Source organism: Tursiops truncatus, chromosome 9 (assembly GCF_011762595.2).
Source record: "Tursiops truncatus isolate mTurTru1 chromosome 9, mTurTru1.mat.Y, whole genome shotgun sequence".
Classification (NCBI taxonomy): domain Eukaryota; kingdom Metazoa; phylum Chordata; class Mammalia; order Artiodactyla; family Delphinidae; genus Tursiops; species Tursiops truncatus.
In genome coordinates, this window is record NC_047042.1 from 89,395,628 (window position 1) to 89,421,255 (window position 25,628).

General features: G+C 40.9%; 1 protein-coding gene and 1 long non-coding RNA gene across 4 annotated transcripts in view; one reads left to right on the forward strand and one right to left on the reverse strand.

Annotated features, from left to right (window-relative positions):
- Window positions 1-25,628, reverse strand: part of PTN (pleiotrophin) — a 97,393-nt gene that overhangs the window by 50,932 nt on the left and 20,833 nt on the right. The window lies entirely within an intron of this gene.
- Window positions 1-25,628, forward strand: part of LOC109552596 (uncharacterized) — a 112,517-nt gene that overhangs the window by 1,258 nt on the left and 85,631 nt on the right. Inside the window, exons 2-7 of the long non-coding RNA XR_012334091.1 lie at window positions 5,953-6,081; window positions 8,312-8,497; window positions 17,582-17,720; window positions 20,141-20,244; window positions 23,322-23,607; window positions 24,331-24,614. This is a non-coding gene — a long non-coding RNA (uncharacterized lncRNA). The remainder of the gene's footprint in view (window positions 1-5,952; window positions 6,082-8,311; window positions 8,498-17,581; window positions 17,721-20,140; window positions 20,245-23,321; window positions 23,608-24,330; window positions 24,615-25,628) is intronic.

Below are 25,628 nucleotides of genomic sequence, written 5' to 3' on the forward strand. Positions count from 1 at the left end.
AATAAATGTATAATATACATCAGACTTTGAAGACTTAGTATGAACAAAAAGGAATGTAAAACTATCTCAAATATAGTTTTCTCATTCATTCTATCAGTAATTCATTTATTCAAGAGTTGGGCAAGTGGACTAGTCATTAAAAATAGAGCAATGAATAAGGCAAGCTCAGTCCTGGCCCTCATGGAGCTTAAAGTCTAGTAGATGTTATTTAAAATTGTCTTCCTTTATTGGTTGGCCTTTTGCATGAATACTCTGACTGTACGTCTGATATTCTCAAAACACACACGACTGTAGCCCTGCTGCAATGTCAAGGACAGGGATATGTGCTAGGGAAACATCTCAACTGCCAACTGGCAAAGGTGCCATTTCTTAATGCTCTAGAGCCTCACTGTTCAATAAAATAGCCACTCATCCAGATGAATGTTTGAAATGTGACTAGTCTGAATTACAAGGGGCTGTTAAGTGTAAACTACACACTGAATTTCAAAAACAGTATGAAAAAATGAATAAAAACTATCTCATTCATATTTTATATCAAGTATACGGTAAAATGGTAATATTTCGTGTATAGGTTTAATAAAATGTATTATTAAAATTAATTTCACCTGTTTCTCTTAACTTTTTTTTTTTTTGCGGTACGTGGGCCTCTCACTGTTGTGGCCTCTCCCGTTGCGGAGCACAGGCTCAGCGGCCATGGCTTACGGGGCCAGCAGCTCCGCAGCATGTGGGATCCTCCCGGACTGGGGCACGAACCCGCGTCCCCTGCATCAGCAGGCGGACTCTCAACCACTGCGCCACCAGGGAAGCCCTCTCTTAACTTTTTAATGTGGTTACAAGAAATATTAAGATTACATATTGGCTCTCATATTATTTGTATTGGCCAGCACTTCCCTGTACTGCTGTTTTCCATTCCACCAGTGCAAATAGCCACACCAGATGCCCTGCAGAAACCTGTGGAACAGCTGATGGAGGAACTTGAACCAAACTAGAGCACTAATAAGCTGCCTCAGCTTCTCTCTCTTTTCTTTTCTGTTTGAGGATCACTTGTACCTTGAGTGATTAGTGGACACAATTCAAATGTCTAGGCAGCGAGATGCAATGGAAAGGCAGTAGCTGTTAATCAGAAAACCTTATTTCTGCTGGTCTCAGAGTTCTTATTCACTTAATGAAAAATCAAGAGCAAATCATGAGATCTTGCAGAATCTCCACCTCTTTAGGTATAAATTTAAAAATAATGTGTTCTCAACAAATACTTAGAAAAGCACAACCTTCTGAGACTGAAACAGGAAGAAATAAAAAATATAAACAGACCAATCACAAGCACTGAAATTGAGACTGTGATGAAAAATCTTTCAACAAACAAAAGCCCAGGACCAGATGGCTTCACAGGCGAATTCTATCAAACATTTACAGAAGAGCTAACACCTACCCTTCTCAAACCCTTCCAAAATACAGCAGAGGGAGGAACATTCCCAAACTCATTCTACGAGGCCACAATCACCCTGATACCAAAACCAGACAAAGATGTCACAAAGAAGAAAACTACAGGCCAGTATCACTGATGAACATACATACAAAAATCCTCAACAAAATACTAGCAAACAGAATCCAACAGCACATAAAACGATCATACACCATGATCAAGTGGGGTTTATTCCAGGAATGCAAGGATTCTTCAATATAGGCAAATCATGATACACCATATGAACAAACTGAAGGATCAAAACCATATGATTATCTCAATAGATGCAGAAAAAGCTTTTGACAAAATTCAACACCCATTTATGATAAAAACCCTCCAGAAAGTAGGCATAGAGGGAACTTACCTCAACATAATAAAGGCCATGTATGACAAACCCACAGCCAACATCGTTCTCAATGATGAAAAACTGAAACCATTTCCTTTAAGATCAGGAACAAGACAAGGTTGCCCACTCTCACCACTATTACTCAATATAGTTTTGGAAGTTTTAGCCACAGCAATCAGAGAAGTAAAAGAAATAAAAGGAAGCCAAATCAGAAAGAAGTAAAGCTGTCACTGTTTGCAGATGAATGATACTATACACAGAGAATCCTAAAGATACTACCAGAACACTACTAGAGCTAATGAGTGAATTTGGTAAAGTAGCATGATACAAAAGTAATGCACAGAAATCTCTTGCATTCCTATACACTGATGATGAAAAATCTGAAAGAGAAATTAAGGAAACACTCCCATTTACCATTGCAACAAAAAGAATAAAATACCTAGGAATAAACCTACCTAAGGAGACAAAAGACCTGCATGCAGAAAACTATAAGACACTGATGAAAGAAATTAAAGATGATACAAACAGATGGAGAGATATACCATGTTCTTGGATTGTAAGAATCAACATTGTGAAAATGACTATACTACCCAAAGCAATCTACAGATTCAGTGCAATCCCTATCAAACTATCAATGACATTTTTCACAGAACTAGAGCAAAAAATTTCACAATTTGTATAGAAACAAAAAAGATCCCGAATAGCCAAAGCAATCTTGAGAAAGAAAAGCAGAGCTGGAGGAATCAGGCGCCCACACTTCAGACTATACTACAAAGCTATAGTAATCAAAACAATATGGTACAGGCACAAAAACAGAAATATAGATCAATAGAATGGGATAGAAAGCCCAGAGATAAACCCACGCACATATGCTCACCTTATTTTGATAAAGGAGGCAAGAGTATACAATGGAGAAAAGACAGCCTCTTCAATAAGTGGTGCTGGGAAAACTGGACAGCTACATGTGAAAGAATGAAATTAGAACACTGCCTAACACCATACACATAAATAAACTCAAAATGGATTAAAGACCTAAATGTAAGGCCAGACACTATCAAACTCTGAGAGGAAAACATAGGCAGAACACTCTATAACATAAATCACAGCAAAATCCTTTTTGACCTACCTGCTAGAGAAAGGTAAATAAAAACAAAAATAAACAAATGGGACCTAATGAAACTTAAAAGCTTTTGCACAGCAAAGAAAACCAGAAACAAGACAAAAAGACAACCCTCAGAATGGCAGAAAATATTTGCAAATGAAGCAACTGACAATGGATTAATCTCCAAAATTTACAAGCAGCTCATGCAGCTCAATATCAAAAAAAAAACAACCCAATCCAAAACTGGACAGAAGACCTAAATAGACATTTCTCCAAAGAAGATATACAGATTGCCAACAAACACACGAAAGGATTCTCAACATCACTAATCATTAGAGAAATGCAAATCAAAACTACAATGAGGTATCACCTCACATAGGTCAGAATGGCCATCATCAAAAAATCTACAAACAATAAATGCTGGTGAGGGTGTGGAGAAAAGGGGACCCTTTTGCGCTGTTGGTGGGAATGTAAATTGATACAGCCACTATGGAGAACAGTATGGAAGTTCCTTAAAAAACTAAAAATAGAACTACCATACGACCCAGCAATCCCACTACTGGGCATATACCCTGAGAAAAACCATAATTCAAAAAGAGTCATGTACCACAATGTTCATTGCAGCTCTGTTTACAATAGCCAGGATCTGGAAGCAACCTAAGTGTCCATCAACAGATGAATGGATAAAGAAGATGTGGCACATATATACAATGGAATATTACTCAGCCATGAAAAGAAACATTATTTGTAGTGTTATTTGTAGTGTGGTGGATTGACCTAAAGTCTGTCATGCAGAGTGAAGTAAGTCAAAAAGAGAAAAAGAAATACTGTATGCTAACACATATATATGGAATCTAAAAAATAAAAATAATAATGGTTATGAAGAACCTTGGGGCAGGACAGGATAAAGACGCAGATGTAGAGAATGGACTTGAGGACACGGGGAGGGGTAGGGTAAACTGGGACGAAGTGAGAGAGTGGCATGGATATATATACACTACCAAACGTAAAACAGATAGCTAGCGGAAAACAGCCACATAGCACAGGGAGATCAGCTTAGTGGTTTGTGACCACCTAGAGGGGTAGGATAGGGAAGGTGGGAGGGAGATGCAAGAGGGATGAGATATGGGGATGTATATGTATAGCTGGTTCACTTTGTTATAAAGCAGAAACTGACACACCACTATAAAGCAATTATACTCCAATAAAGATGTTAAAAAAAAATCTGTTTTCTCTAGTTCAGATAGAATTGTACTAAGTAGATAAATATATGCATACAAAGCCACCTGATAAACTGTAAGCCATTTTGTCATTATCATCATTTATAATAATGATCATAATAAAATTCTTCCATAAGCGATCAAGAAAACTTTTGAGATGTAGAAGATTAAAATACCCTAATTCTGGGGATATTCCAAAACCAGAAAAAACTCAAATAGAAATATTAAAACACAAATGTTTAAATAGTAAAATTGGCAAAGGAAGATGTGAGTTACAGGAGTAGGGACTCCTAGAGGAGGCACGTATTATAGAAGGGTAGGGGCAATTTGGTTTTGGAGCTCACATCTCAATTGCCTGATGCCAAGAGATCACTTTGATATTACTTGTTTTTCCCATGAACATTTTCTTATACATGCTACTGATTCAAAACAGCAACAGCAAACTCACCCTATGTATACCGTAGCCAATCATTTGAGTATTTCTGCAGTAGCAAAAGGTGGGCGGTAGGTTTCTGATTTCACACGCCTAAGTTGAAGCTTGTTGAAACAGAGGGCACTTTGTACAACTTCTGGCTTAGCAACACCAGGCACCACACCACTTAGCCCATAATTGCACACCAGTGAGACACAGAGACACGATTATTTCTCTAGGTATGTGAGCTGGTCCCAACATTCCTGGTCTCCATCAGACCCTGAAAATCAAGGCAGATCCGATGGTCTCAGAAGTCCTAGTTCGGTTGTGCTTGCTGTAGTCTGGGAAGCTTGTCACCGTGTGGATGTGGAGCTCTTTCATGCTTACTTGACTGCACAAACAATTCAAAAAGCATCCCAAGTCAGAGCGAATTTTAACCAGTAAATGCGTCTTCCAGTGTGCATGACAAAGAGGCTGACATCATGGGGAAATGTAGAGAACTGAAGGAAATGAACTTTGCCCAGAGAAGCTTCCTTAAGACAGGGCTAAATAATAGTGTCGAATAATATTTTTTTTAATAAGGCATTGTGGTAAAATAATACATGATCTTTTTTCCCCAAAGAACCTGTACCACCACTTTCCTCTAGAGCAGCTAGTCAGGTGAGCATGGTTAAGTTTGGCTTAAGTTTGACTTTGTGGTATGAAGGGGTGTGGGACTTCACCCACATGGAGGTGGAAAAGCCACAGAGGATGTTTAAGATACAGTGAGTAAACCCGTCTGAATGGAATGGAAGTTTCATGTAGTGGCACAGAGAGGGGCCTCACAGAAAGCAGATGGGACACTCACCGTGCATTCACTGAGGAGAGTGTAACGACTGCGTTATTTACAATGATGTGAGAGGAGTTAAGTGAAACCAAGGGGAGGTGTTGAAACCTCCTGAGGTGAGCAACAAGAAGGTGCCACCCCCTTTCCATCTGAGGTGGGAAGTGGAAGGAATCATTGTCAGGACCTCAAGAAAGCTCAAACTGTAGGAGACCACAGCCAAAGAGGACCAACCTCTGCAAACTCAGGAAACAGCCGAGACCCCTTTTTTCCTCCTCCCTGATCTCCTGACTGTGCCTGCAGTGAGCAAAGCCAACCAAAAGCCAGACGGCAACGGAATCTGCTCGTGTTTCCTAGAAAGTTCAGCCTGCTGGTATTTGGAGCAGAACAGAAAGTACTGGAGAGGGGAACTGAAGGGACGAATAGAACGTATCCCAAAGAGCTGATAAGTTAGATCAAAAGGATACTGGGTGACTAGAAGCTTTCCTATAGTGGGCTGGGATGGGGAGGTGTCTGTGTTTCCTCTCCGTCCCGCTTATCCTGTCACAAGTTTGCTCTGAATCTATTTCCCATTGTCCACACGACAGGTAGCTTACACTGCAGGCCGCAAAGAACTGTTACAAGCAGCTATTCTACAGACGTTCAACATAAGATACCTAAATCAAGGATTAAGGAGCAAGAATGAACAAGAAATAGGCCCATGGGCAACGTGAAAGGTACAAAAAAATAATTCTTAGGTATAAAAACATTATTGTCTCTAATATTGAGTTTTTGAAAATCCTGAGATTTGTGTTAATCCAAATTTTGATTAAATTTTTATTGAGCTAATACCAAACTCTGTATTCATTAGCTGAGTAAATATGCTTTAGATTTTCTTTTTCCTGACTTAGCCAGTTATTGATCTGAGCTATCCAGAAGCTCTGAGTCTGAGTAGACACGAGACAGAGGAAAGTGTCCTAGTCATTTAATATGGTAGATTCTTTCATGTGAATTTCTTTTTCAAATTTTCTGCTCCTTCTGTAGATTTTAACATAAAAATGTTGCTAATTAAAGAGCTATCAACCTCTTATTATAATTCATGTTAATAAATACATGGCCTAATAAATACATGGCCACTGGGTGGCTGGCCACTGAGACACTGTGAGACCCAGTCAAGATTCTTAGGGGCTCAGCATACCGTGTTGAGAACAGCTTGTTTTCATAGAATCCCTGCTTTATTCCTGGCCCTGTTGCCCATAATTATTGTAAATCAGGACCATTTCCTGCCTTCCTGCCCAGAATAGCAGGAAGCATCCAATCCTTTCAACCCACTTTGCTCATGGGCACCACCTCTCTGCAGGGGTTAGGGTTCACTGCCAGGAATTTCAAAAGACCTAACTCTGTTTTGGTTTCTTATCCAGAACTTAGCTTGTGAGCAAAGAAATGAAGCAAGATCTGTAATACATCCAGGGATTTAGAGACATGGCTCGGTTTCAGGCCTGGTTAAGAGCTGCGAGCCACTGGCAATATAGAGCTCTTGCTCTCTTCTAGATTCATTGTGGGATCAGTTCCAGGGGAGACTTGGTGAGCCTGTGACTAATGGGGAACAACTGGAGAACTCTAGAGGGTGTCTTATGAAGTACTAAGAGCAAAGAGAATGTTCACTGCCCCTTGGCATTTAATAGAAAATTGCACTGAGCCTTCCTATGTGCCTCCTCTGTGGGTCCATGCTACTTGATGGGGGCGTTCACAGCCAGAATACTATTCATGGACAGTATGTCTAGCCTCACGTCCAACCTTTGATAGCCCCTGGGGGTCACTTTATTCAGGCATCCCAGTGCCTAGAATGGACTACTTCTACCTGTAATAGTTAACACTAACCGTTATTTATTGTCATTGTTGTTGTTGTTTTTCTTTTTTGGGGGGTTCTGGGCACAATACTAAATGCTTTGTATGCTCTTATCTCAATTACTCTTCACTATAAGCCCACTAGCCATCACTGTTAACCCCACTGTACAAATGAGAATACTGAGTTTTAAAAAGATCAAGTCATAAGGAAAAGAGCTAGGGTGCTAACTAGGAGGTGCTGTACCAGCCAGTGCAAAGTGTGTCTTGGCCTGCACCTTGGAGAGGCCTCTGAGGGACACAGAATAGCACCAAGCACGGCAAAAAGAAGCATCCCGACCAGACCACAAATACGGTGGGCAGTCACCTCCAGAGAGGAGGCAGACATTAATACAACTAAAAATCATGCTCTGGTATGAAAGACACACTCCCATCAAATGTACAACCTTTGACCTTGGACAGGGAATCTGCCCTGACTCCTCATCCCTGTTTCTGCCCTTGTGAGAGGATAGATACCAAGAAACACAGCCCTTCTAATTCTAACTTCTCCGCTTGAGAATCAGCCTTAAAGAACTAAACTTCTGACTCTTTTACCAGAGACCCTGTCCTGACCCTAAAATCATAGGGGACCCCAAGTAAAAGGTACTCTTTACTTAAAAGGCAGAGAAGTCCCAAATTCTACCATAGGAGCCGAAGCCTCCAAAATCCCCTTCATGGAGGTTAATCCTTTCATGGAGCACCCATGCCCTTTTACCCTAAACCTTGTAGTGGAGGCAGAGTGCGGACCGAAGGCCTTAAGTGAGATGACTATCCCCCTCCGAGGTAGCAGTGTCACCTCTTCTCTCTTTAAAATTTGAATCTTCTTTCTTTCTTGATAGATGATAGATAGATAGAGAGAACATTAGTATTGCATTAAAATTCACTATTTAAACACTTTTATATCTTTTATGCCATTTGACTTAGAACTTTGTGACCATCAGGGTGGCCATAGGACCTAAGGCAGAGGTCGTTGATCCCAGAAGGATAATTTGAGAAACATAAAAATGCATCAGCTATTTTAAATGTGCTCAACAATTTTTCCCTTATGTCTTCATGCATTTATTTTCATTAACATTTATTAAGCATTTTGTAGGTATTGGCTATGGTGCTAGAGAACAGAGACTGAGAGCAAAACACAGCACGGTACCTGCCCTCAAGGAGACCACAACCTGATAGAAGAAACTGACAAATAAGCCAGCAATGATAGAGAGAATATCAGAGCATTATGAAAACAGACAAGCAAGGATCTCACTCTTCTTGGGAGCTGGGGTAAGTTAGGGAAGGTGTTTCAGAGACCGTAAAGCCTGGTGGACCCTGGAAGGGATGAGCAGGCATCAGCATTAGATACTCTGATGGCAGAGACAAGGAGACACTAGGGCCTGGGAGGCCTGCTCACCACAGTGGGTCTCCTGACTGATAAAGAAGGACTATGGGGCTTTGGAGAAGGGTGCTGCAGTAAGAGCATGAAGGCTGATCTTCTCTGTGTCTCAGATTATCTTCATGGGGCTTTCATTTTTTCCTGAATTCATCAGTTCAACCCCAAGGGATCATAACTCCAATTCCTGAGCACTACTTTGCCTAAAGGTTCCATTTCCAAAATCCTACTCTGAATATAGTACAAAGTTTATCTAACGTATTCCTGCCATGTTGTTAGGGATTAGCCCTTTTATAATTTAATCCTTCCACCTGTACCTTAAACTGAATTCTCACTTGTTCCCCATTTTTAATGTTGTGGAAATAGGCTCTTCAAGGATGTTTTGGATATTTGCAAAGGAGACAGGCTGAGGTTCTAGAGAGAAAAAAATGTAAAAGATCTTGTACTGTATATGCTAAAAACGTGGCTTCTGCAATCAACACCCTTATATAACTAGAGTTTCCTAAACAATACCCTAAAGATTTGCAAAATGCGTCAGAGAGAGAAATGAACCACGGCAAGTTGGGAAATAGAGTTGACATGTGAAAGTAAAGCACTCCTGCAGTTAAAGACTGACATGGTAAAGAAAGCAGGAAGGGGAGAGCCCTAAGTTACAGTGAGGAACCCATGGGTGGTATAAAAAACACAGAAGACGGGGGATGCGGCAGGCTGTTTACAGGACCTTCACTATAAATGTCCACAAGTCCACTAGGAGAGAGAGCAGTGAGGGTTGTCACAGTACTGGAGGTGAACCAGCTCACATAACGATTGGACTGGATGCTTAAAAAGAGGGAGGAAGAGTGAGCCTCTTGGTCAATTCAGATAAGTAATAAATAGAAGGGCCCCAGGTTTCTCTGAAGGAGGCCAAGAATGGCTGAGGCTTATGTATATAAAGTCAACAGAAATGTGTAACACACCTACTCAGTGCAGAACACCATGCGTAACAGAAGTTTAAATTTTGGATTCTCATGGAAAAGTACCAATGAGCTCCCTGACAGGTGCAGAATAAGCAGAATTCTGGGAACTCAGATTAAAACAAGCAAACATGAAAACTATTTTCTTTTTCTTTGAGCGCTACATGTTTTTTACTTTATATTATAATTTTAAAATATATCTTAACATTTGAAGATCAAGACCTAACAAAGTAGAGGTAACCCAGAATGCTTTACTCTTGGTCATCAAAAATCCAGGATAAGAATCACAACGTTAATATATGTCCCTTAAAAGTTCTAGTAATTTCTTGTTTTTGTTATTTCTTGGGTTTTCAAATAACACATCTTAAAGGCATTCTTTTTAGAAGTAAATATTATAAAAATTATTTTTGTGTAAAATAAAAATTATACAGAGATTTAAGAGAAGTCAATACAGGGACTTCCCTGGTGGTCTGGCGGTTAAGACTCCGCACTTCCACTGCAGGGACCTCGGGTTCCATCCCTGATCAGGGAACTAAGATCCCACATGCTGTGCAGTGCAGCCAAAAAATTAAAAAACTAAAAAAAAATTTTTTTAAGAGAAGTCAATATAATAAAGAAAGTAAAGCCTAAAAGGTCCCTACATTTATTCAGTAATTTATGATTTACTTAGAATATTGTGCAGATTTTCTTATTTGATCCCAACCATTTTGTGAAGCAAGCGGGGCAATCTGTATTATCCCCATACTACAGAGGTGAAACCAGGTCCTCAGAGAAGCTAAATGCCATGAAGAAGTTTGACACAGCTAGTAAGGAACAAAGCAGAGGCCACATACCATGTCTGCTGGCCCTTAGTTACCGAACGGCCCAAGTGTTGTTGGTATTGTAACACGATGTTTAACTAATGGTAAAAAGAAGAATTTGGTTGCATTTTTTTTTAATTAATTAATTTGTTTATTTATTTATTTTTGGCTGTGTTGGGTCTTCGTTTCTGTGCGAGAGCTTTCTCCAGTTGCGGCAAGCGGGGGCCACTCTTCATCGTGGTGCGCGGGCCTCTCACTGTCGCGGCCTCTCCCGTTGCGGAGCACAGGCTCCAGACGCGCAGGCTCAGTAGTTGTGGCTCGCGGGCTTAGTTGCTCCGCGGCATATGGGATCTTCCCGGACCAGGGCATGAACCCATGTCCCCTGCATTGGCAGGCAGATTCTCAACCACTGCGCCACCAGGGAAGCCCCGAATTAGGTTGCTTTTAAAATGAAAATAGACAGTTCTGGCCATCAGGTGAAATTCAGTGGAAAAAAAATTCAGAATAGACTAGATAAAGCAAAGAAGAATGGAAATCAAAAATGGAAAAGGAAGTTGAATTTACCAGCAACAATGCCAAATATCACAAGAAGTTTTATGGACCATCAGCACACTCTCCCTCAAATCACTTCTGGGTGTGAGCTCCAGGTTAACATTTTGATAAGGAATTTCACAAGGTATTCAATATTGTGGTTGCTGTCCTTGACATGAAATTTTGTTAGGCAGAATGTAATAGTGGACTCCACCTTACACTTACTTGGTGCTTTTATAATTTTAAGCCATTTCCACTTGAATTATCTCATTTTATTTTCTTGATAGGTGGTTGGAGTATATAGCATGTGCTATTTAATGGTAGGGCACAGATGCATAAATACCTCAAAATAACTCAAAAAGTATATCAGTTCTGCTCTGCTCTCCCCACTCTCAATGTAAACTGTACGCGATTTAGTTCCTTCATGAAACAATAGCTATTACTTATATGGCTTCAGAGAGAAGGCACTTGATGTTCATGTTTATTCATTGTATAGTATTTATTGTAATCATATCAATAAGGCACTGTTTCTATGGGCCAGCTGCATGAGACATGGAAATAGCTTTGTTTCGTAACACTCTCTTTGTATTTTTTTGTTGTTTTTATAATGGAATTTTGTTGTATATGACTCTGAATTCTACTAAGTGCTTCAGATTGAAGAGTTTATTTGCACAACTTATTCCTTCTTTACTTTCCCTGCACTGTGATAGTAGTTTATGAAACAAGTCGCACACCAGAATCATCAGTTATGAAGCCCAGGAAGAATTTTAAAGTTTCCCAAGTGATTCTGATGAGTTGCCAGACTTTAAAATGCCTGTGCTATGGACATCCTTTTCCTTTATCATAGACTCAGGTCGAATGGTTATATTTTGAGGATTCCATCTGATTATTATTGTATTATTAGAATGAAAGCCTTTCCCCAGACAAAAGTAAAGCCTAATCGCGTGAAAACTTCTCTTAGGCTGACTCCCAATTTGTGTTAGGATCATTTGATATAAACCAAGTAATAGCCTAGCATGTAAAAAGTACTTAAGATGACAAAAAATTCTTAAATTCCCCTTGTTTAACATCCATTCTTTCCATACACAATTACTGAATACTGCTGAGGTTAGTACTATGTGCATAAAGATGAAATGAATAGAATGGAGACCCAGCCCTTAAAAATTCAGTGGGAAAATTACAATTTCATCCTGTTGTTAATCCATTCCACATCACAATTATATTCGGGGGATGTTAAAACAGCACGTATGAGTGAAAAACCAAGCAAATATCACTCACTGATCTACATCTACAGAATTTCTTGCAGTTTACCCAGGAGGCAGTCACTAAGAAACTAAAACAGATAAACTTAAGGGCGTATGTAATGCCCAATAGGGCCAACAAAGGGCCTGCTGGATGCAAAGTCTTGCGAAGTCTCTAGGAAGTAAGAATAAATTTAACATGTAGCATTACCCCCTCCCACCAAAAAAGCTTTGATGTTGCACAATAGTTTGCCACCTAGTTAAATAGTTTTAAATAAAGCTGTCTACAAGGTAGGAAGGCTGTAATCTGTATACAGGCTGCACAATATATTCCAGGTCCACCCCTTGAGAATGATACAAAGCATAATGGCCCTTGCATGGAGTCACGAAACACGATCTCAAAAAACACTGCAAATCATGTTAACTGACCCCAGGGTTTGCATTCCTCCCCTTCTCTCTGATCTTTCCCCCCTTTTTCTCCTCTCTCCCTTTGCTTTGAGCCTTCTGACAGTCAAGTACTTGCATAGTTACTTTGGGCGACAATATGTTATCCGCAGTGGAAATGAGAAGCTTTAATTCAAAAGGTGGCCACTCTTGACCTCCGACCCTGGTGCCTCCTACCCTGCTGCTCCCCTCCATTTTCTGTCTCCATGGAACTGAGTAGTCAAGTGGAAAAATGGGAGCAGGCAGAGCCTATAGCTATTCATAGACCACCCCACTCCCCTTCGCTGCCCCCCCAAAAAGAGAGAGAAAGATGAATGAAAGTCATTCATCAATAAGCAGGAGATGAAGAAGAAAGCCCTACTGGCTGAAAAGCAAGCTAAGAAGCAGAGAGGGCAAAGGAGGAGGACTGCCAGGAAAGAAAAGGGGAGGAGTAAGGAGCTGGCCTGGAGGGCAAGTTGTGAGTTCATGAAAATAAAAACCCAGGGGCTGAAAAGCAGCACTGCACATTTCCCAAATCGAGTTAGCTGTAAGGGGCCAACTGTTTCAAAAATGAATGCCTAGGGCCTTCCCTGGTGGCGCAGTGGTTAAGAATCCGCCTGCCAATGCAGGGGACACGGGCTCGAGCCCTGGTCCAGGAAGACCCCACATGCCGCAGAGCAACTAAGCCCGTGAGCCACAACTACGCTCTAGAGCCCGCGAGCCACAACTACTGAGCCCACGTGCCACAACTACTGAAGCCTGTGCGTCTAGAGCCCGTGCTCTGCAACGAGAGAAGCCACCACAGTGAGAAGCCCACACACCGCAACGAGGAGTAGCCCCCGCTCGCCACAACTAGAGAAGGCCCGCGCACAGCAACAAAGACCCAACGCAGCCAAAAATAAATAAATTTATTTTTTTTAAAAAAATGAACACCTTTTACTTGTGTCACACCTTCTTAAAATATGAATGCAGCTAAAGGAGAACCAAAGGGAGAAGGCCTGAGCCTCTGGGATTGTTCTTTCTTTAAACATCTTGATGGCACCGTTGGGAGCCGGGAGATACAGCAGCTGAGACACCTGCTCACAGAGTTGAGAACTGAGACCCTAAAATCGACCCTCATCCAGAGGAAATGTTTTCATGTGTCAGAAAGCAAGTGACAGCAGGTATATTATTTGTCACACACAGAGTCAATCTTTATTTCAACTATCCTGGCTGAGCAATCTGACGTCCCCAAGATCAAACTGCAACCTAAGAAAGTGGCCCAACTCCGACTGGCCAGTGGCCTCACAGTCAACCAACGTGGTAACAGCACAGAGACCAAAAAAGAAAGAGTATTTCCTCTCAATCTAAGAATGTTAGGTGTGAAGAAAAAACAGCATTAAATTCAGATCAAAACTAGATAGAGTTCAGTGATTCTGCAGCATTCACCATATTTCCTCCTCCCTCACAAGATGTAAACATTTAATAATTTATTAATCATCTATCTGAACACGTGTTTGGTTTTTTCCATGAGTGCCATCTCTGAGATTAGCACTCCGAAGTAAAAAGTTTTCTTTTTATGTGAATCCAAGGCAACGCCACATGAATCCAGATAAAAAAAAGTTAGGGCAAGAAAATGTTTCTGCCACCTTGTGATCCATTTCTTTCCCACCAATGGGACATCACCTGCACCCCTGTAGCTTGATAAGAATTGTATTTGCAGGAAGCAAAGTCCCCTACTTGCTGACATACTCCAGCTACTTTCAAATAGAAATCTAAAACCATTTTCCCAGAAAATTTGGCATTAGTCCTAAATGTTGCATGTTCCCTAGTTTTCCCATCTGTCAATGATACTTTTCTGACCATCTACATTTTCTAGCACTTAGGTTTTGAGCATAAGAATACACTTGAAGGAGGTGATGTATTGTGATTGGGGAAGAATAAAGATGAGGCCGATAGTAACACTGGCAAATTCACACGAGCTCAAATCATCGAGTGGAAATCTCGTGAACTTCAAACATGCATACTTCCCACTGTCAAGGGCAAGGCCCTTGAACATCTCACACAAAATAAGACTAGAGATGAGTGTGGAAGAATCTCTCATAGAAGAAACAATCAGAGGCTCTATTGTCAGTGTTCTAAGCAAGACAGAGACTAACCTGCTGCTAATACTCTTGGGAAGACCCCCTCCCTGCATGGCTCCCTTACCTCCTCCTTTACAATTCCACAGCTTCTCATGAAAAGCCCTGAAATGGGGACTAGAATGCAGAGGCAGAGTGGATTCAGCTCCTTTTGGGCCTCTGCCAGATTCTCATTAGGTCCTGGACATGTGAGCCAATGCTGATTTCCATGGCTGATCTACCCTAAATCTGCCCTTCCTGAAACACTAGCCTTTGTCCTTCCAGTCACCGTCTCTAAATGGGGATTTGGGTGAGAGCAGTACCAAGGGGACCATCATTATACACTCATTATTATGAAATTGACGGCTTCTAAGTCTTTCTGGCTGAAAGCTCTGATGGGGTGAGATCAAAATGGATTGTAGAATCATTGCTTTCCCTGGTAATTCGGGTTACAAATGAGTACTAGAATGGGAGGGAGGGTAAGGAGGAGGATAAAGGAAGAGTGTTTTTCCTCAAATTCACCTCACTTCATGCTGGAGTGAGAGGCCATCCATACTCACGAAAGGCTAATTATATAAATCAGATGCCTGGCTGAGTTTCCAACCCCCTGGGAGCAGGGAGAGCTAGGAATAAATGAGGTCTTCTGCAAAATGAAAGAAACCCTTTGAAAAAATGCCAAAACCAATGGTTATACAGCTTAACTCACAATTTTTTTATAGAAACAGAAAAATCTGGACCAAGGATAACAAAAATAGCTGAGTTTTCATCTTCCAGCAGATTTGGAAATGTACTCTGAATTTATTTACCTCCTTGCTAGTATGTACTGTACTTTGCATCGCTAAATGTGACAACTCCTGAGATGTTCGGATATCTAAATTCATCCTCAAAATAATAGCTGACTTTTGTTTTCAGAAGGTCACATTTGTGTTAGGATGCCATGATAAAAAGCCATTGTTCAAGTAACAGAGCTAAATAAGGTGGGGAAAATCATAGCAGTAAGAAACAGGGATGTAGACGTTTAGTTCTGGCTTTACCACTTGCGAACATGCAATCTTGGACGATCACTTCACTTTTCAAGGCTTCAGACTCCTCATATGAAAATAACTGGATTGATGTACACTAGCACCATTTGGTCTATGATGTTGCACATGCCACAAGTAGTCGATACTCAGAGGAACAGCTAAAATTCACCAGCTATCAATGGTGGACATGTCAGTTACTTTGAACATAAGAGTTAAAGTTTGGGCTTTGGTGGATGTTGACATTTCCCTATGGTTAGTCTTAGCTTCCATGTAAGTTCATTCCTTTTCCTGTCCCAACTCACTGATACTACATCCTGCTGGATCCGCTGAAGTACAGCATCTGAGAGCTCTTTAATTCCTGACAATGTAAATTCCTTTTTAGGGCAGGACAGGAAAGGTACCAGGATTCCCAAACCTGGTACCTGGAAATCACTCAATATATGTCTGTTAGAATAAATCATTACAGAAATGTATGAATGGAAAGGCCACTTAAATATTTTAAAGAATGCTTCTAACTGGATGGAGAACTGACTTGCTCATACTGATTTTTCTTTTCAAACAATCCATTTTTTATAATTTTTATTTCTGACCAGACCAATGCATTAAAATTCACTCTTGCCTGATTAAGAACTCAGACTAAACATACAGGCGTAAATTGTCAAAATCATAGTTATCCAGAGATGAAACAGATTATTGAGGCCATCTGGTCTTTCTCCTTTTAGTTTTCAGAGGTAAGAGGCTAAGAGAGATGAGATGAAATGTCTCGTTCAAAATCATGTAATCATAGTATGACTGTGGTGGAGCTGAAACCAGGACCCATATTTTAGGATACCTAAGCCAATGGTCTTTCTATCATGTCACATCCTGATTCTACTAAAAGTTTCTCTTATTTGAATACAAACACAATATAAAATGTATACATACTTAATAAATGTATATATGTAAGATTTGCTCTGTTCTTCATAAGTGAGAAACAGCTTCACCTGTTCATGGAACCTCTAAACTATCTAGGATTATTTTTTCTGTCCTCTTTTCCCAAAGGGAAGAGTTACAAAATCCCTACTGAGGACATACTTAGATCTTAGCAATCCTACTCCCTCTGACTTGCTTTTCTTACAGCCTGTAAAATCTTTCGTGCAGGGGGAGGAAAAACCATCTCTTACTGAACCAATTCATTGTTTATCATTATAACCTTTATCCCCTGAGTCCCGCATGGCTTTGGAGGCCCCAAAATTGATTACTATTCAAAAGTCGTAAGTTTTGTTCTCTTTTCCTATCATCTGCTATATGCGTTCTCTCTTGAGGGTTGCATTATGGTTTTGTCTAGCAACTCAAATGAAGAAGGGATATAGGGAAACTGGATTTACCAGTAGGAAATAAAAATCGGCACAGAACTAATTCTTCTATTTCACATCATTACTTCATAGAAATACATGCGTTCTTATGTACAGTCATACATCCTACCAGTGGTGATCAGATTCTCAAATCAATTGACCAAAACCTATTGAAACCACTAGAAGGATTAACCATCTGCCTTATTTCCTTTTCATGGTAGGTTATGCCAAACTGCTGATGAGTTTGGGGTTCAGAGCTTGGTAAGGCAAATTTTTGTTGAAGATATCACAAAAGGGACTTCACTGGGGTGATCTGGTCATGATCACAGTTTATATCCTAAGATAAGCGAAGATTAAAATCTTTGCAGAAAACAGAATGACCAAGGATAAGATGCTCCGGACCCAAACTCCATCTCGCCATCTCTCTCTAGGACATTCCCCAAGTTCCATGGAACTGAGACACTATTCTAGGAACTATAGAGATTAGGGAAGAACAAGGTTTGAATCAACTGGCTAACTCTGAATTTACTGGATTTCCCTGAACTGTCTGAGATTGATATTTTGCTACCTAACAGGCTCAAGTGGAAATTGTTACCTCTAAACCCGAGAGGATGACTTTTTCTGTTAATTCAAATGGCCCAATGAAGCTGGGACTGAAAGATAAAGAGGATGGGATCTAAAACAGACATTGAAATGGATCTGAAAGCAAAGAGGGTAAGTTGGGTACAATTTCTCTGTGAACTGGGTGGTTGGGATGCCCAAGGAAATGGGTTTATATCATCCATTAGCCATGTCATACAAAGGTAGATAGACCTGATTTTAAGATACAGGTGGCAATTCTGAAGCTGTAAGAAATCTATTAAAACTATCAGACATTGGCAACATGGGAGAAATGTGATGTTTTCCAGTTTGAAGGACAGGATATTAATTATTGTCTATTTTGGTGCCAGTAGTTTTCAAAGCCAATTTTAAAATTATACAGTTTTAATCATTCTACAGTGAAAAATGAATATAGATTAGGGTGTGCAGCAATGAGGCAGACAAATAAATCCACCCATTTCTCTTTGAGGAGTCTCTGCAGTGTACTTTTCTTAGGACAGTTTTACTTGCTTTTCTACCAATGAAAGAGTGAAGGGTAAATGGGACAGGAAACCAGACAGCGCGATGCCTACTAAAATGAGAAGTGGAAGATGCTTGAAGATAAACTTTGTCTGGCTTGACATTTTGTCTGGGCGGTTTGTTCTGCCCGTTCGCTTTCTTTGCCTGACGCTTCGCTGCAATCTCTACAGTTTCTGAGACATACTCTTTATCTCACCTTTCAAATTCAGTTTAAATACCTACCTTTTGAAAGATTGTTGCTATTTATTTTTTTAACTACTTCCCCATCCCTCCCTCATATTTAATGAAAAATAGAAGCTGTTAACACAGGGGAGATTTTTAAAATCTGGCCCAAGGGCAGACAAAAACGTAAGGTAAAAAGAGAGCTAGAAAATTCTATTTGTTTTTTAATAAAAATTTTAAAATATTGAACTTTAAGTAGAGTCATACTCTAACTTACTGTAAAACAAATGTGTAAAACATAGATTATGGAGTAAAGGAATTAGTTGATATTAAAACTAATTCACTGACTTTTCACCTACCTCACAAGATTGTTCTGAGAATCAAATGAAAAATCAAAGATTGAGCATAATAAAAACACTGAAATAATTTTATACTATGGTCCATGCTATTTATACTATGATATTGTTACAAAATGCTTCTAGGTATTTTACCACTGGTATTTTAGTAACACTCTCTCTTTTTCTCCCTTTTGTTACCCATCATCCCTCACTCATCCTGCTGAAGCCAGTAATCCCCCTGGTCCCCCTCACTCCCCACTTAGGTCTCCAAACAGACTTCTTCAAGAGGCATCTGACTTGTCTATCTCCCAGTGCACATCACGTGTTGTCTGGTTCCACACCCTCTTCCAAGGAGCAGAAAATGAAAAGCAAAAAGCAGAAAGAGTAACAAAACCAAACAATTTTTTTGAAGAAAATGATATTTCCCAGTCCATCTTAGAGCTGTTTTGCAAGTGGTTTAGGGACTTGCCAGTCCAATGCACTCATAAGAGACTTTGGGAATTAAGTCATGAGGGGACAAAGGTAAAGGGTGTGGTATCTGGTTTGTGGGCGAGGATTATGGCAGGACAACTTGATTCTGGAGGCAGTAGCTCTGTTATTTGCCTAGTGGTTTAGCCAGAGATCCTGATTCTCTTCCTTCCTGTTTGTGACAGAAATGGTGTGATTCCTGAGTAGCAGCTTCCTGAATCTTAGTTTTGTGATTATGGCAAAGAAGGCAACTCCTATAGTGACCCAGCTCTGCAGTGTGTTTTAAGAGTCATTCCTAGGAGTTCAACGTAGAATCTATTTCCTCAGCTCTCTCAAAAATTGTGGGAACTATCTCTACCCCTTAATCAATCTCTCACTGCTTAAACTACCCAGATGGGATTTTGTTGTTTGCAACTAAAAAAAAAATTGTTTTAAAACTGACCTAAACTCACTCTTGCCCTTGTCAAATTCTGCTCTCAGCCAACCCTTCCATGACTGTCAAAGGATGAAATAAACTCTCACTAAGATTTTTCATTTCAATTCACACGCCAGAACTATTCTGATAATTTACAAGCAAGTATAAATCTTGCCTCTGTCTCCAAAAAGATTGAAATCTAGTGTACCTCAGATATCCTGTTTGTTTGGATTAAGAAACTTCATTTAATCCACTTAGGAACCCAACAAGAACTCATATCCTCTTGGAACATAACCTCTTCTTAGCATTGGGTGCTCGTCATGCACGGTCTTACTGGACTGGCATAGATGTAGGGTTATTATTCAGCCTCTTTAATTTAGCTGCTGAGAAATCACATTAGGAAGGCAGAAGAAAGTATCTATTTTGGAGTCATTTAAGCAGAGCATTAAGCTATACAACAGAGCCAAAATTTTCAGAAGGCTATATGATACCCTAAAGATAGAATCCCAAGACAGGCCCACTCTCTAGAATAGGGTCTACTCTGAGTACTCTATTAATTAAAGCAGGTTCAACATTATCATGACTTTTTATTCTCTTCTATATTTATTGACCTACTTTGTTCCATGTTTTAGGGCATATAGCAGAGCTGAGAGTCACCACTGAGGAATCTGCTGTGAACAGAAGACACACGTGTATAGAGATATTAGTGGCGCAATGCAAAGGTGGCATTGTAGTAGTAAGTAAAAAGCGCTATAAGAATACAGACTCAGTCTCAGGAGATTTGATAGGCTTAGAAGTCACGGAAAATTATATATACATGAATGTGCAGTATACATTATACCTATTCTTATGTTCTCTTAGGTCCAAACCCATCCTTCTATATGCTGCTTTGGGATACTTCATGATTCCTTAGTGTTTTATTTGCAGTTACATAGTTAATAACTTTATATATAGTTAACCAATACTTACATTCATTCTCTCTGTTAAAATAATCAGTGTGGTTTTTCTCATGGCTGGTCCTGATTGATACAGAAATTGACAGGTATGAAACAGGGAATCAGAGCCTCATAGATGGTATTTAGGAATTGGTGTGGTTGTGTCCTTAGGTTTGAACACAGTGATGGGCTCCATGCCAATGGAAAATAGGATGCTAGTAATTATGCAGTGCAAAGGCATCACAGTTAATCAGATGAACCCCTGTGGTTGATTGTGATAAAGTGCCTACTGAAGAAAGTGCCTTGAGAGCCCAGATGGCTGACGTTCTTGACCACTGAGGCAGCCATGATAACTGTGAGGACCATGGTGTGGGCTGGATTCTTCTGAGTCCTCTGCAGGGATTAGAGAAAGAAGTGGCAAGCTCAAGTCTAAATTCTTATCAATCACAAAAGAGAAGTTACGTGGCACCCCTTAAAGAATCTCTTCTCTCTTGTAACCTCTGGGCTGACATCTTTGAAAATCAAACACAACATTTAATGGTGTGTGTTACAGAATTACAAACTATGTTGAAGTCACAGCTTCACCAGTATCTAACGTTCAAGTCAGGACACTGGGAAGTAGAGTTCCTGATATTTGAAAAGGAGAAATCTAGCTGGACTCAGACAAAACCCAGACACTTACACCCCTGAGTTACTCCGAATTTCCCTCTAATACTCATTACTGACAGCCTAACCTGGAGCCAACTAGCAAAACAGAAATGTGTATGCAGGGTCGCGACTCCAGCACCACAGGGTAGACTGTAGAAGGGTAGGTTTGGAGCTGAGAGATAAGTGTCTGGCACAAATGGGCAGCTCAACTGTATAGTGTGAGAGGTAGCATGACGTACCAGAAAGACCCAGTTATGCCATTCTGTGATCTTAAGTAAGTCTCTGCCTTTGTTTCTGCATTTGCATATTGAAAAGAAAATATTGGACTAGATTGGTAGTTTAGTTCCACTTTTGTTCTGAGTAGCAAAAACCTCCTATCAAATAAAACCATGTATAAAACTCCAATATATAAAACATATAAAAATAAGCTGCTCTGATTATATTTTGTACCCAACTGGGGGACCTCCCCTTGCCCACTGTATCCACTCTGAGGTACCTCTTCAGGGCCCTAAGGCTCTACTGAACACAGTCAGTAAACCTCTCAATAGGATAATCTCTCAAGATCCTTCTTATTCTAAAGGTACCTGATTCTGAGATTCTTCATGTCTAACGTACCTTGTTCCTAAACTGCAGTCTCTGACCAGCAGCATCGTATCACTGGAGACTTGGCAGAAATTAAAATTGTCAAGGCGCTGAACTCAGACTGCCTGGGTTCACATCTCAGTCTCCCCACTCACTCACTGTGCACCCTGGGAGCAAGGAGCTTACCCTCTGCTTTCATTTCCACCCCTGGAATTTCCATCCGGAGGGCCCTTCGTAGGAAGGAGGGAACTCAAATAACATAAGAAAATCCCTTGGCAGGACAAACAAGTCACGTTCCTGAGAAATTCAGAGTGAGGCACTTTCCATAACTACATATGTCAAGTGACCGCATGGAAGAAAACTTTATAACGACAGGCCAAGGTCACCTCACGTTAATAAGAGAGGTCTCACGTCTTTCAAACAGGAGGGAGCTGATTTCCAAAATGACCAATGGCAGGTACCAAAGGGTCACGAGGGCCCAAAAGAGAGTGGAAAGCACTTTGCTGTAGAAACTGGCTGGCAATTCAAGAACAATAAGCCGGGGGACTAAAGCCCGATGGGGGGGGGGGTCTCAGAGTGGGTTCCCAAAGGATCACCGTTCCTACAAATTAGCCAGCTGCCAGATTTGGTAAACATCGTAAATCTCTAAGGACACGGCTGCACTCGTGAGGTAACCCAGGTGTGTGGCCGTGGAGGATGCTGGAATATGCAAGGCCAGCACTGCCTGTGTGCCAAATGGGTCACAGCCGCCCCTCTGGGCACAAGTTTCCCAGGCCCCTTAGTGGAACTGCTCCCAATTAACTGCTTTGTCTGTCTCCAAGCCCGCCTCTCTGTGGGACATGGGGTTCCTCTCAGGTTGGTGGTCTCTCTCTCTCTGTCTCCCTCTCTCTCTTTCTTATTTCCACACATGCATGGCAATCTTAATCAGACATCACATCAGTCCCCTTTGAGACTGTGTTAGCGAATCCATCACTTAGGATGTCAGGCTCGATGAAAAGAAGCCCTGGGTGAGTGGGGAGAGAGCAGAGGGCTGGGGATGTGGATGCAGGCTCCAGGTGCTCTCCTCCTCGTACTGGCCCTCGGATCTCAAGTGCTTTCGCCATCCTGGCCTCTGGTATCCTCAGCTCAGGGATCAGAATGTGATTTTTAGATTTCTTCCCGTGTGGTCATGGAGAATATCATATATGTTTGAATATCAAGAATTTTATAAACGTCGAGGTACCTCCAGCATCATACTTTCTTCTTTAAACTTTCTAACAGAGCAGTGGGTGTGAAAATGTGGGTAAAGAGTACGAGAGGAATCCCAGAGGTCCCCAGTGTGGCAATCCCGGTGGCCCAAAACTCCTGACCACATACGCAGGAGTCTCAACTTTGGGAAATCCTGTCGGCCTTGAAACTTCACTGACTTCCTTTCCATCCACCAGAAACTTCAAACTGTTCCTGTCCCACACCAACAAATGCAGTAACAGATAGCCATGTGTGTCTTTTCTTTCTGTCTCTGGATTTTATAGGGCCTTCCTGAGAGAATACCTTAATTAAATACAGTACAATAATTATATGTAGAACACTCAATATGTAAGCAGTGATGGCTTGCAGGGTACTGTGCTATATTTAAAAAGATAGGCAGAGTCCCTTCCTGTCTTTGCAGAAAAAAGACGCATCAACACACACTGAGTGGCATAGGACCTGCGAATAAGGGCTGACGTGAATAAGTACCCTAGTAGCGCAAGGAGTGGATGTTGAGCTTGGCCAGAGGGTTTAAAGAAGATTTCCTGGATAAAATGGACTTGAGCCTTTCTTCGCAAGAAGCAGTCTAGTACAGAGAGCCCACTGGAGATGAAGGTTTGAAATGGACCAAGAATTTCAGCACCTCACATTTCCCATGCTGGCCCTGCTGGTAATTCCAGCAATTCCAGAGGCTTTAAAGCATAGAAGTGAGTTCTTGTTTTTTTTTTTTAACAACTTTATTGGAGTATAATTGCTTTACAATGGTGTGTTAGTTTCTGTTGTATAACAAAGTGAATCAGCTATACATATACATATATCCCCATATCCCCTCCCTCTTGCGTCTCCCTCCCACCCTCCCTATCCCACCCATCTACGTGGTCACAAAGCACCGAGCTGATCTCCCTGTGCTCTGCAGCTGCTTCCCACTAGCTATCTATTTTACGTTTGGTTCCTTTATACAGCGTTTTGCCACATGTGGCTCCACATTAAATATCAACTTTTATATATTTTACATATATTTTTATGTTTTTTGTTATAAAATATATATATATATATGTAATTTTTTTTTTTTTTTTTTTTTGCGGTACGCGGGCCTCTCACTGTTGTGGCCTCTCCCGTTGTGGAGCACAGGCTCCGGACGTGCAGGCTCAGCGGCCATGGCTCACGGGTGCAGCCGCTCTGTGGCATGTGGGATCCTCCCAGACCAGGGCACGAACCCGCGTCCCCTGCATCGGCAGGTGGACTCTCAACCACTGCGCCACCAGGGAAGCCCTAAAAATATATTTTATACTTATATTTTATGTTACATGTATTTTAATATAATGTATATTTTGTGTTACATATATTTTATATTTTGGGCTCATCATACATAATTTTTAGAGAACAAATGGTAAGCGCTAAGTTTCATGTAACCTTGTGTTCCATTTCAGAGACCTGGCTCACAGACGTGTGTGCTCTGATTGAATGAACACGTGAGTGAGCAGCATTCACAGACATCTCTGTGTGGAGCGCTTCCTCTCCTTTATCTTTCAGGGCGTTCATTTCATTCACTGTGAGTTTATAAACGGCATGGATTTTGGAGTCAGACAACCAGAGTTCAAATCCAGCCTTTGCTAATCACTTGGCTGATGACTTTCAGAAATCTGCTTAACCTTCCTAAGACCTCGGTTTCCTTATCTGCAAAATGGGATAATAACCCTTCAAGTGAAATAAGGTATTTGAAAGCAGTAAAGCATAGCCCTCAATGCATAGAATTAACTTCCCCGCCATCAGCACCCAAGTTTCTTTTTTCTCTGGCATTTTAGTGACTAGTGTCATTGTCTTTCCCTTTTACCTTACTAAAGGGAGAAGCTTCTAATCCCCCTATCTATCTACCCACCTATCTATTTCTCTATATATCTGTCCCCCCACTAATATCTGAGCTATGTGAGTTCTGGAGTAACACACACACTAGCTTTCGGATCTCTCCTACTAACCCAGAGACCTTGTGCTTTACTTAACAACAATTTACTTAACAACTCTCAGCCTCAGTGTTCTCATCTGTCAAATGGGATTCATTAGTTTCCATTCTTTATAGAATTATTGTAAGGATTAATTGAAGTCATGTACATAAAGGATTTATCAGAGACCCCGGCTCAAAAAATGTTAGCTATTGCAGAGGTTAGCTTTTTCTCCCTTCCATTCCCTCTCAGGAAGCTTAAGTCTCTAGACGGCATGCCCTGAATACCCATAACCTGAGAGTTCTTTTTTGAGTATTTCCTTAAAACTTGACATTGAAGCAAAGCACTCCCAGGGACTGAAAGCAGACATCTCTGTCCTTTCACTGAGACAGCCGCTCTCCTCACAGAGCTCATAGTTCCTTTTTTGGCTGTTCGGCTTCCTCTGTAATCACCGAAAACTCAGGATTTCTCCCCTGTAGGGTTTTGTTTTCCATTTTATCAGAATCTTACTGAGATCTCAGACTGTTTCTGGGAATCCACAAAGGGTATTCAAACCTGCCCAGAAGAGGAGAAGGACAAACTGCCAAGATCTCAGGACTCGGAGGCTGGGCGCGAGGCCTGGGTTATCTTGCTGATGTGGGCAGCGCCCGCTGCGTGGTCTCCAGCCTCTCACAGCTTTGCTAGGACTCACTGACTCTATATTTTTCTATTGAGGTTAGGGTTTAAGTGACATCAAAGGGTCAGAGGGAATGTTAAGATGGCCTAGGTCACTGTTTCAATCCATACTC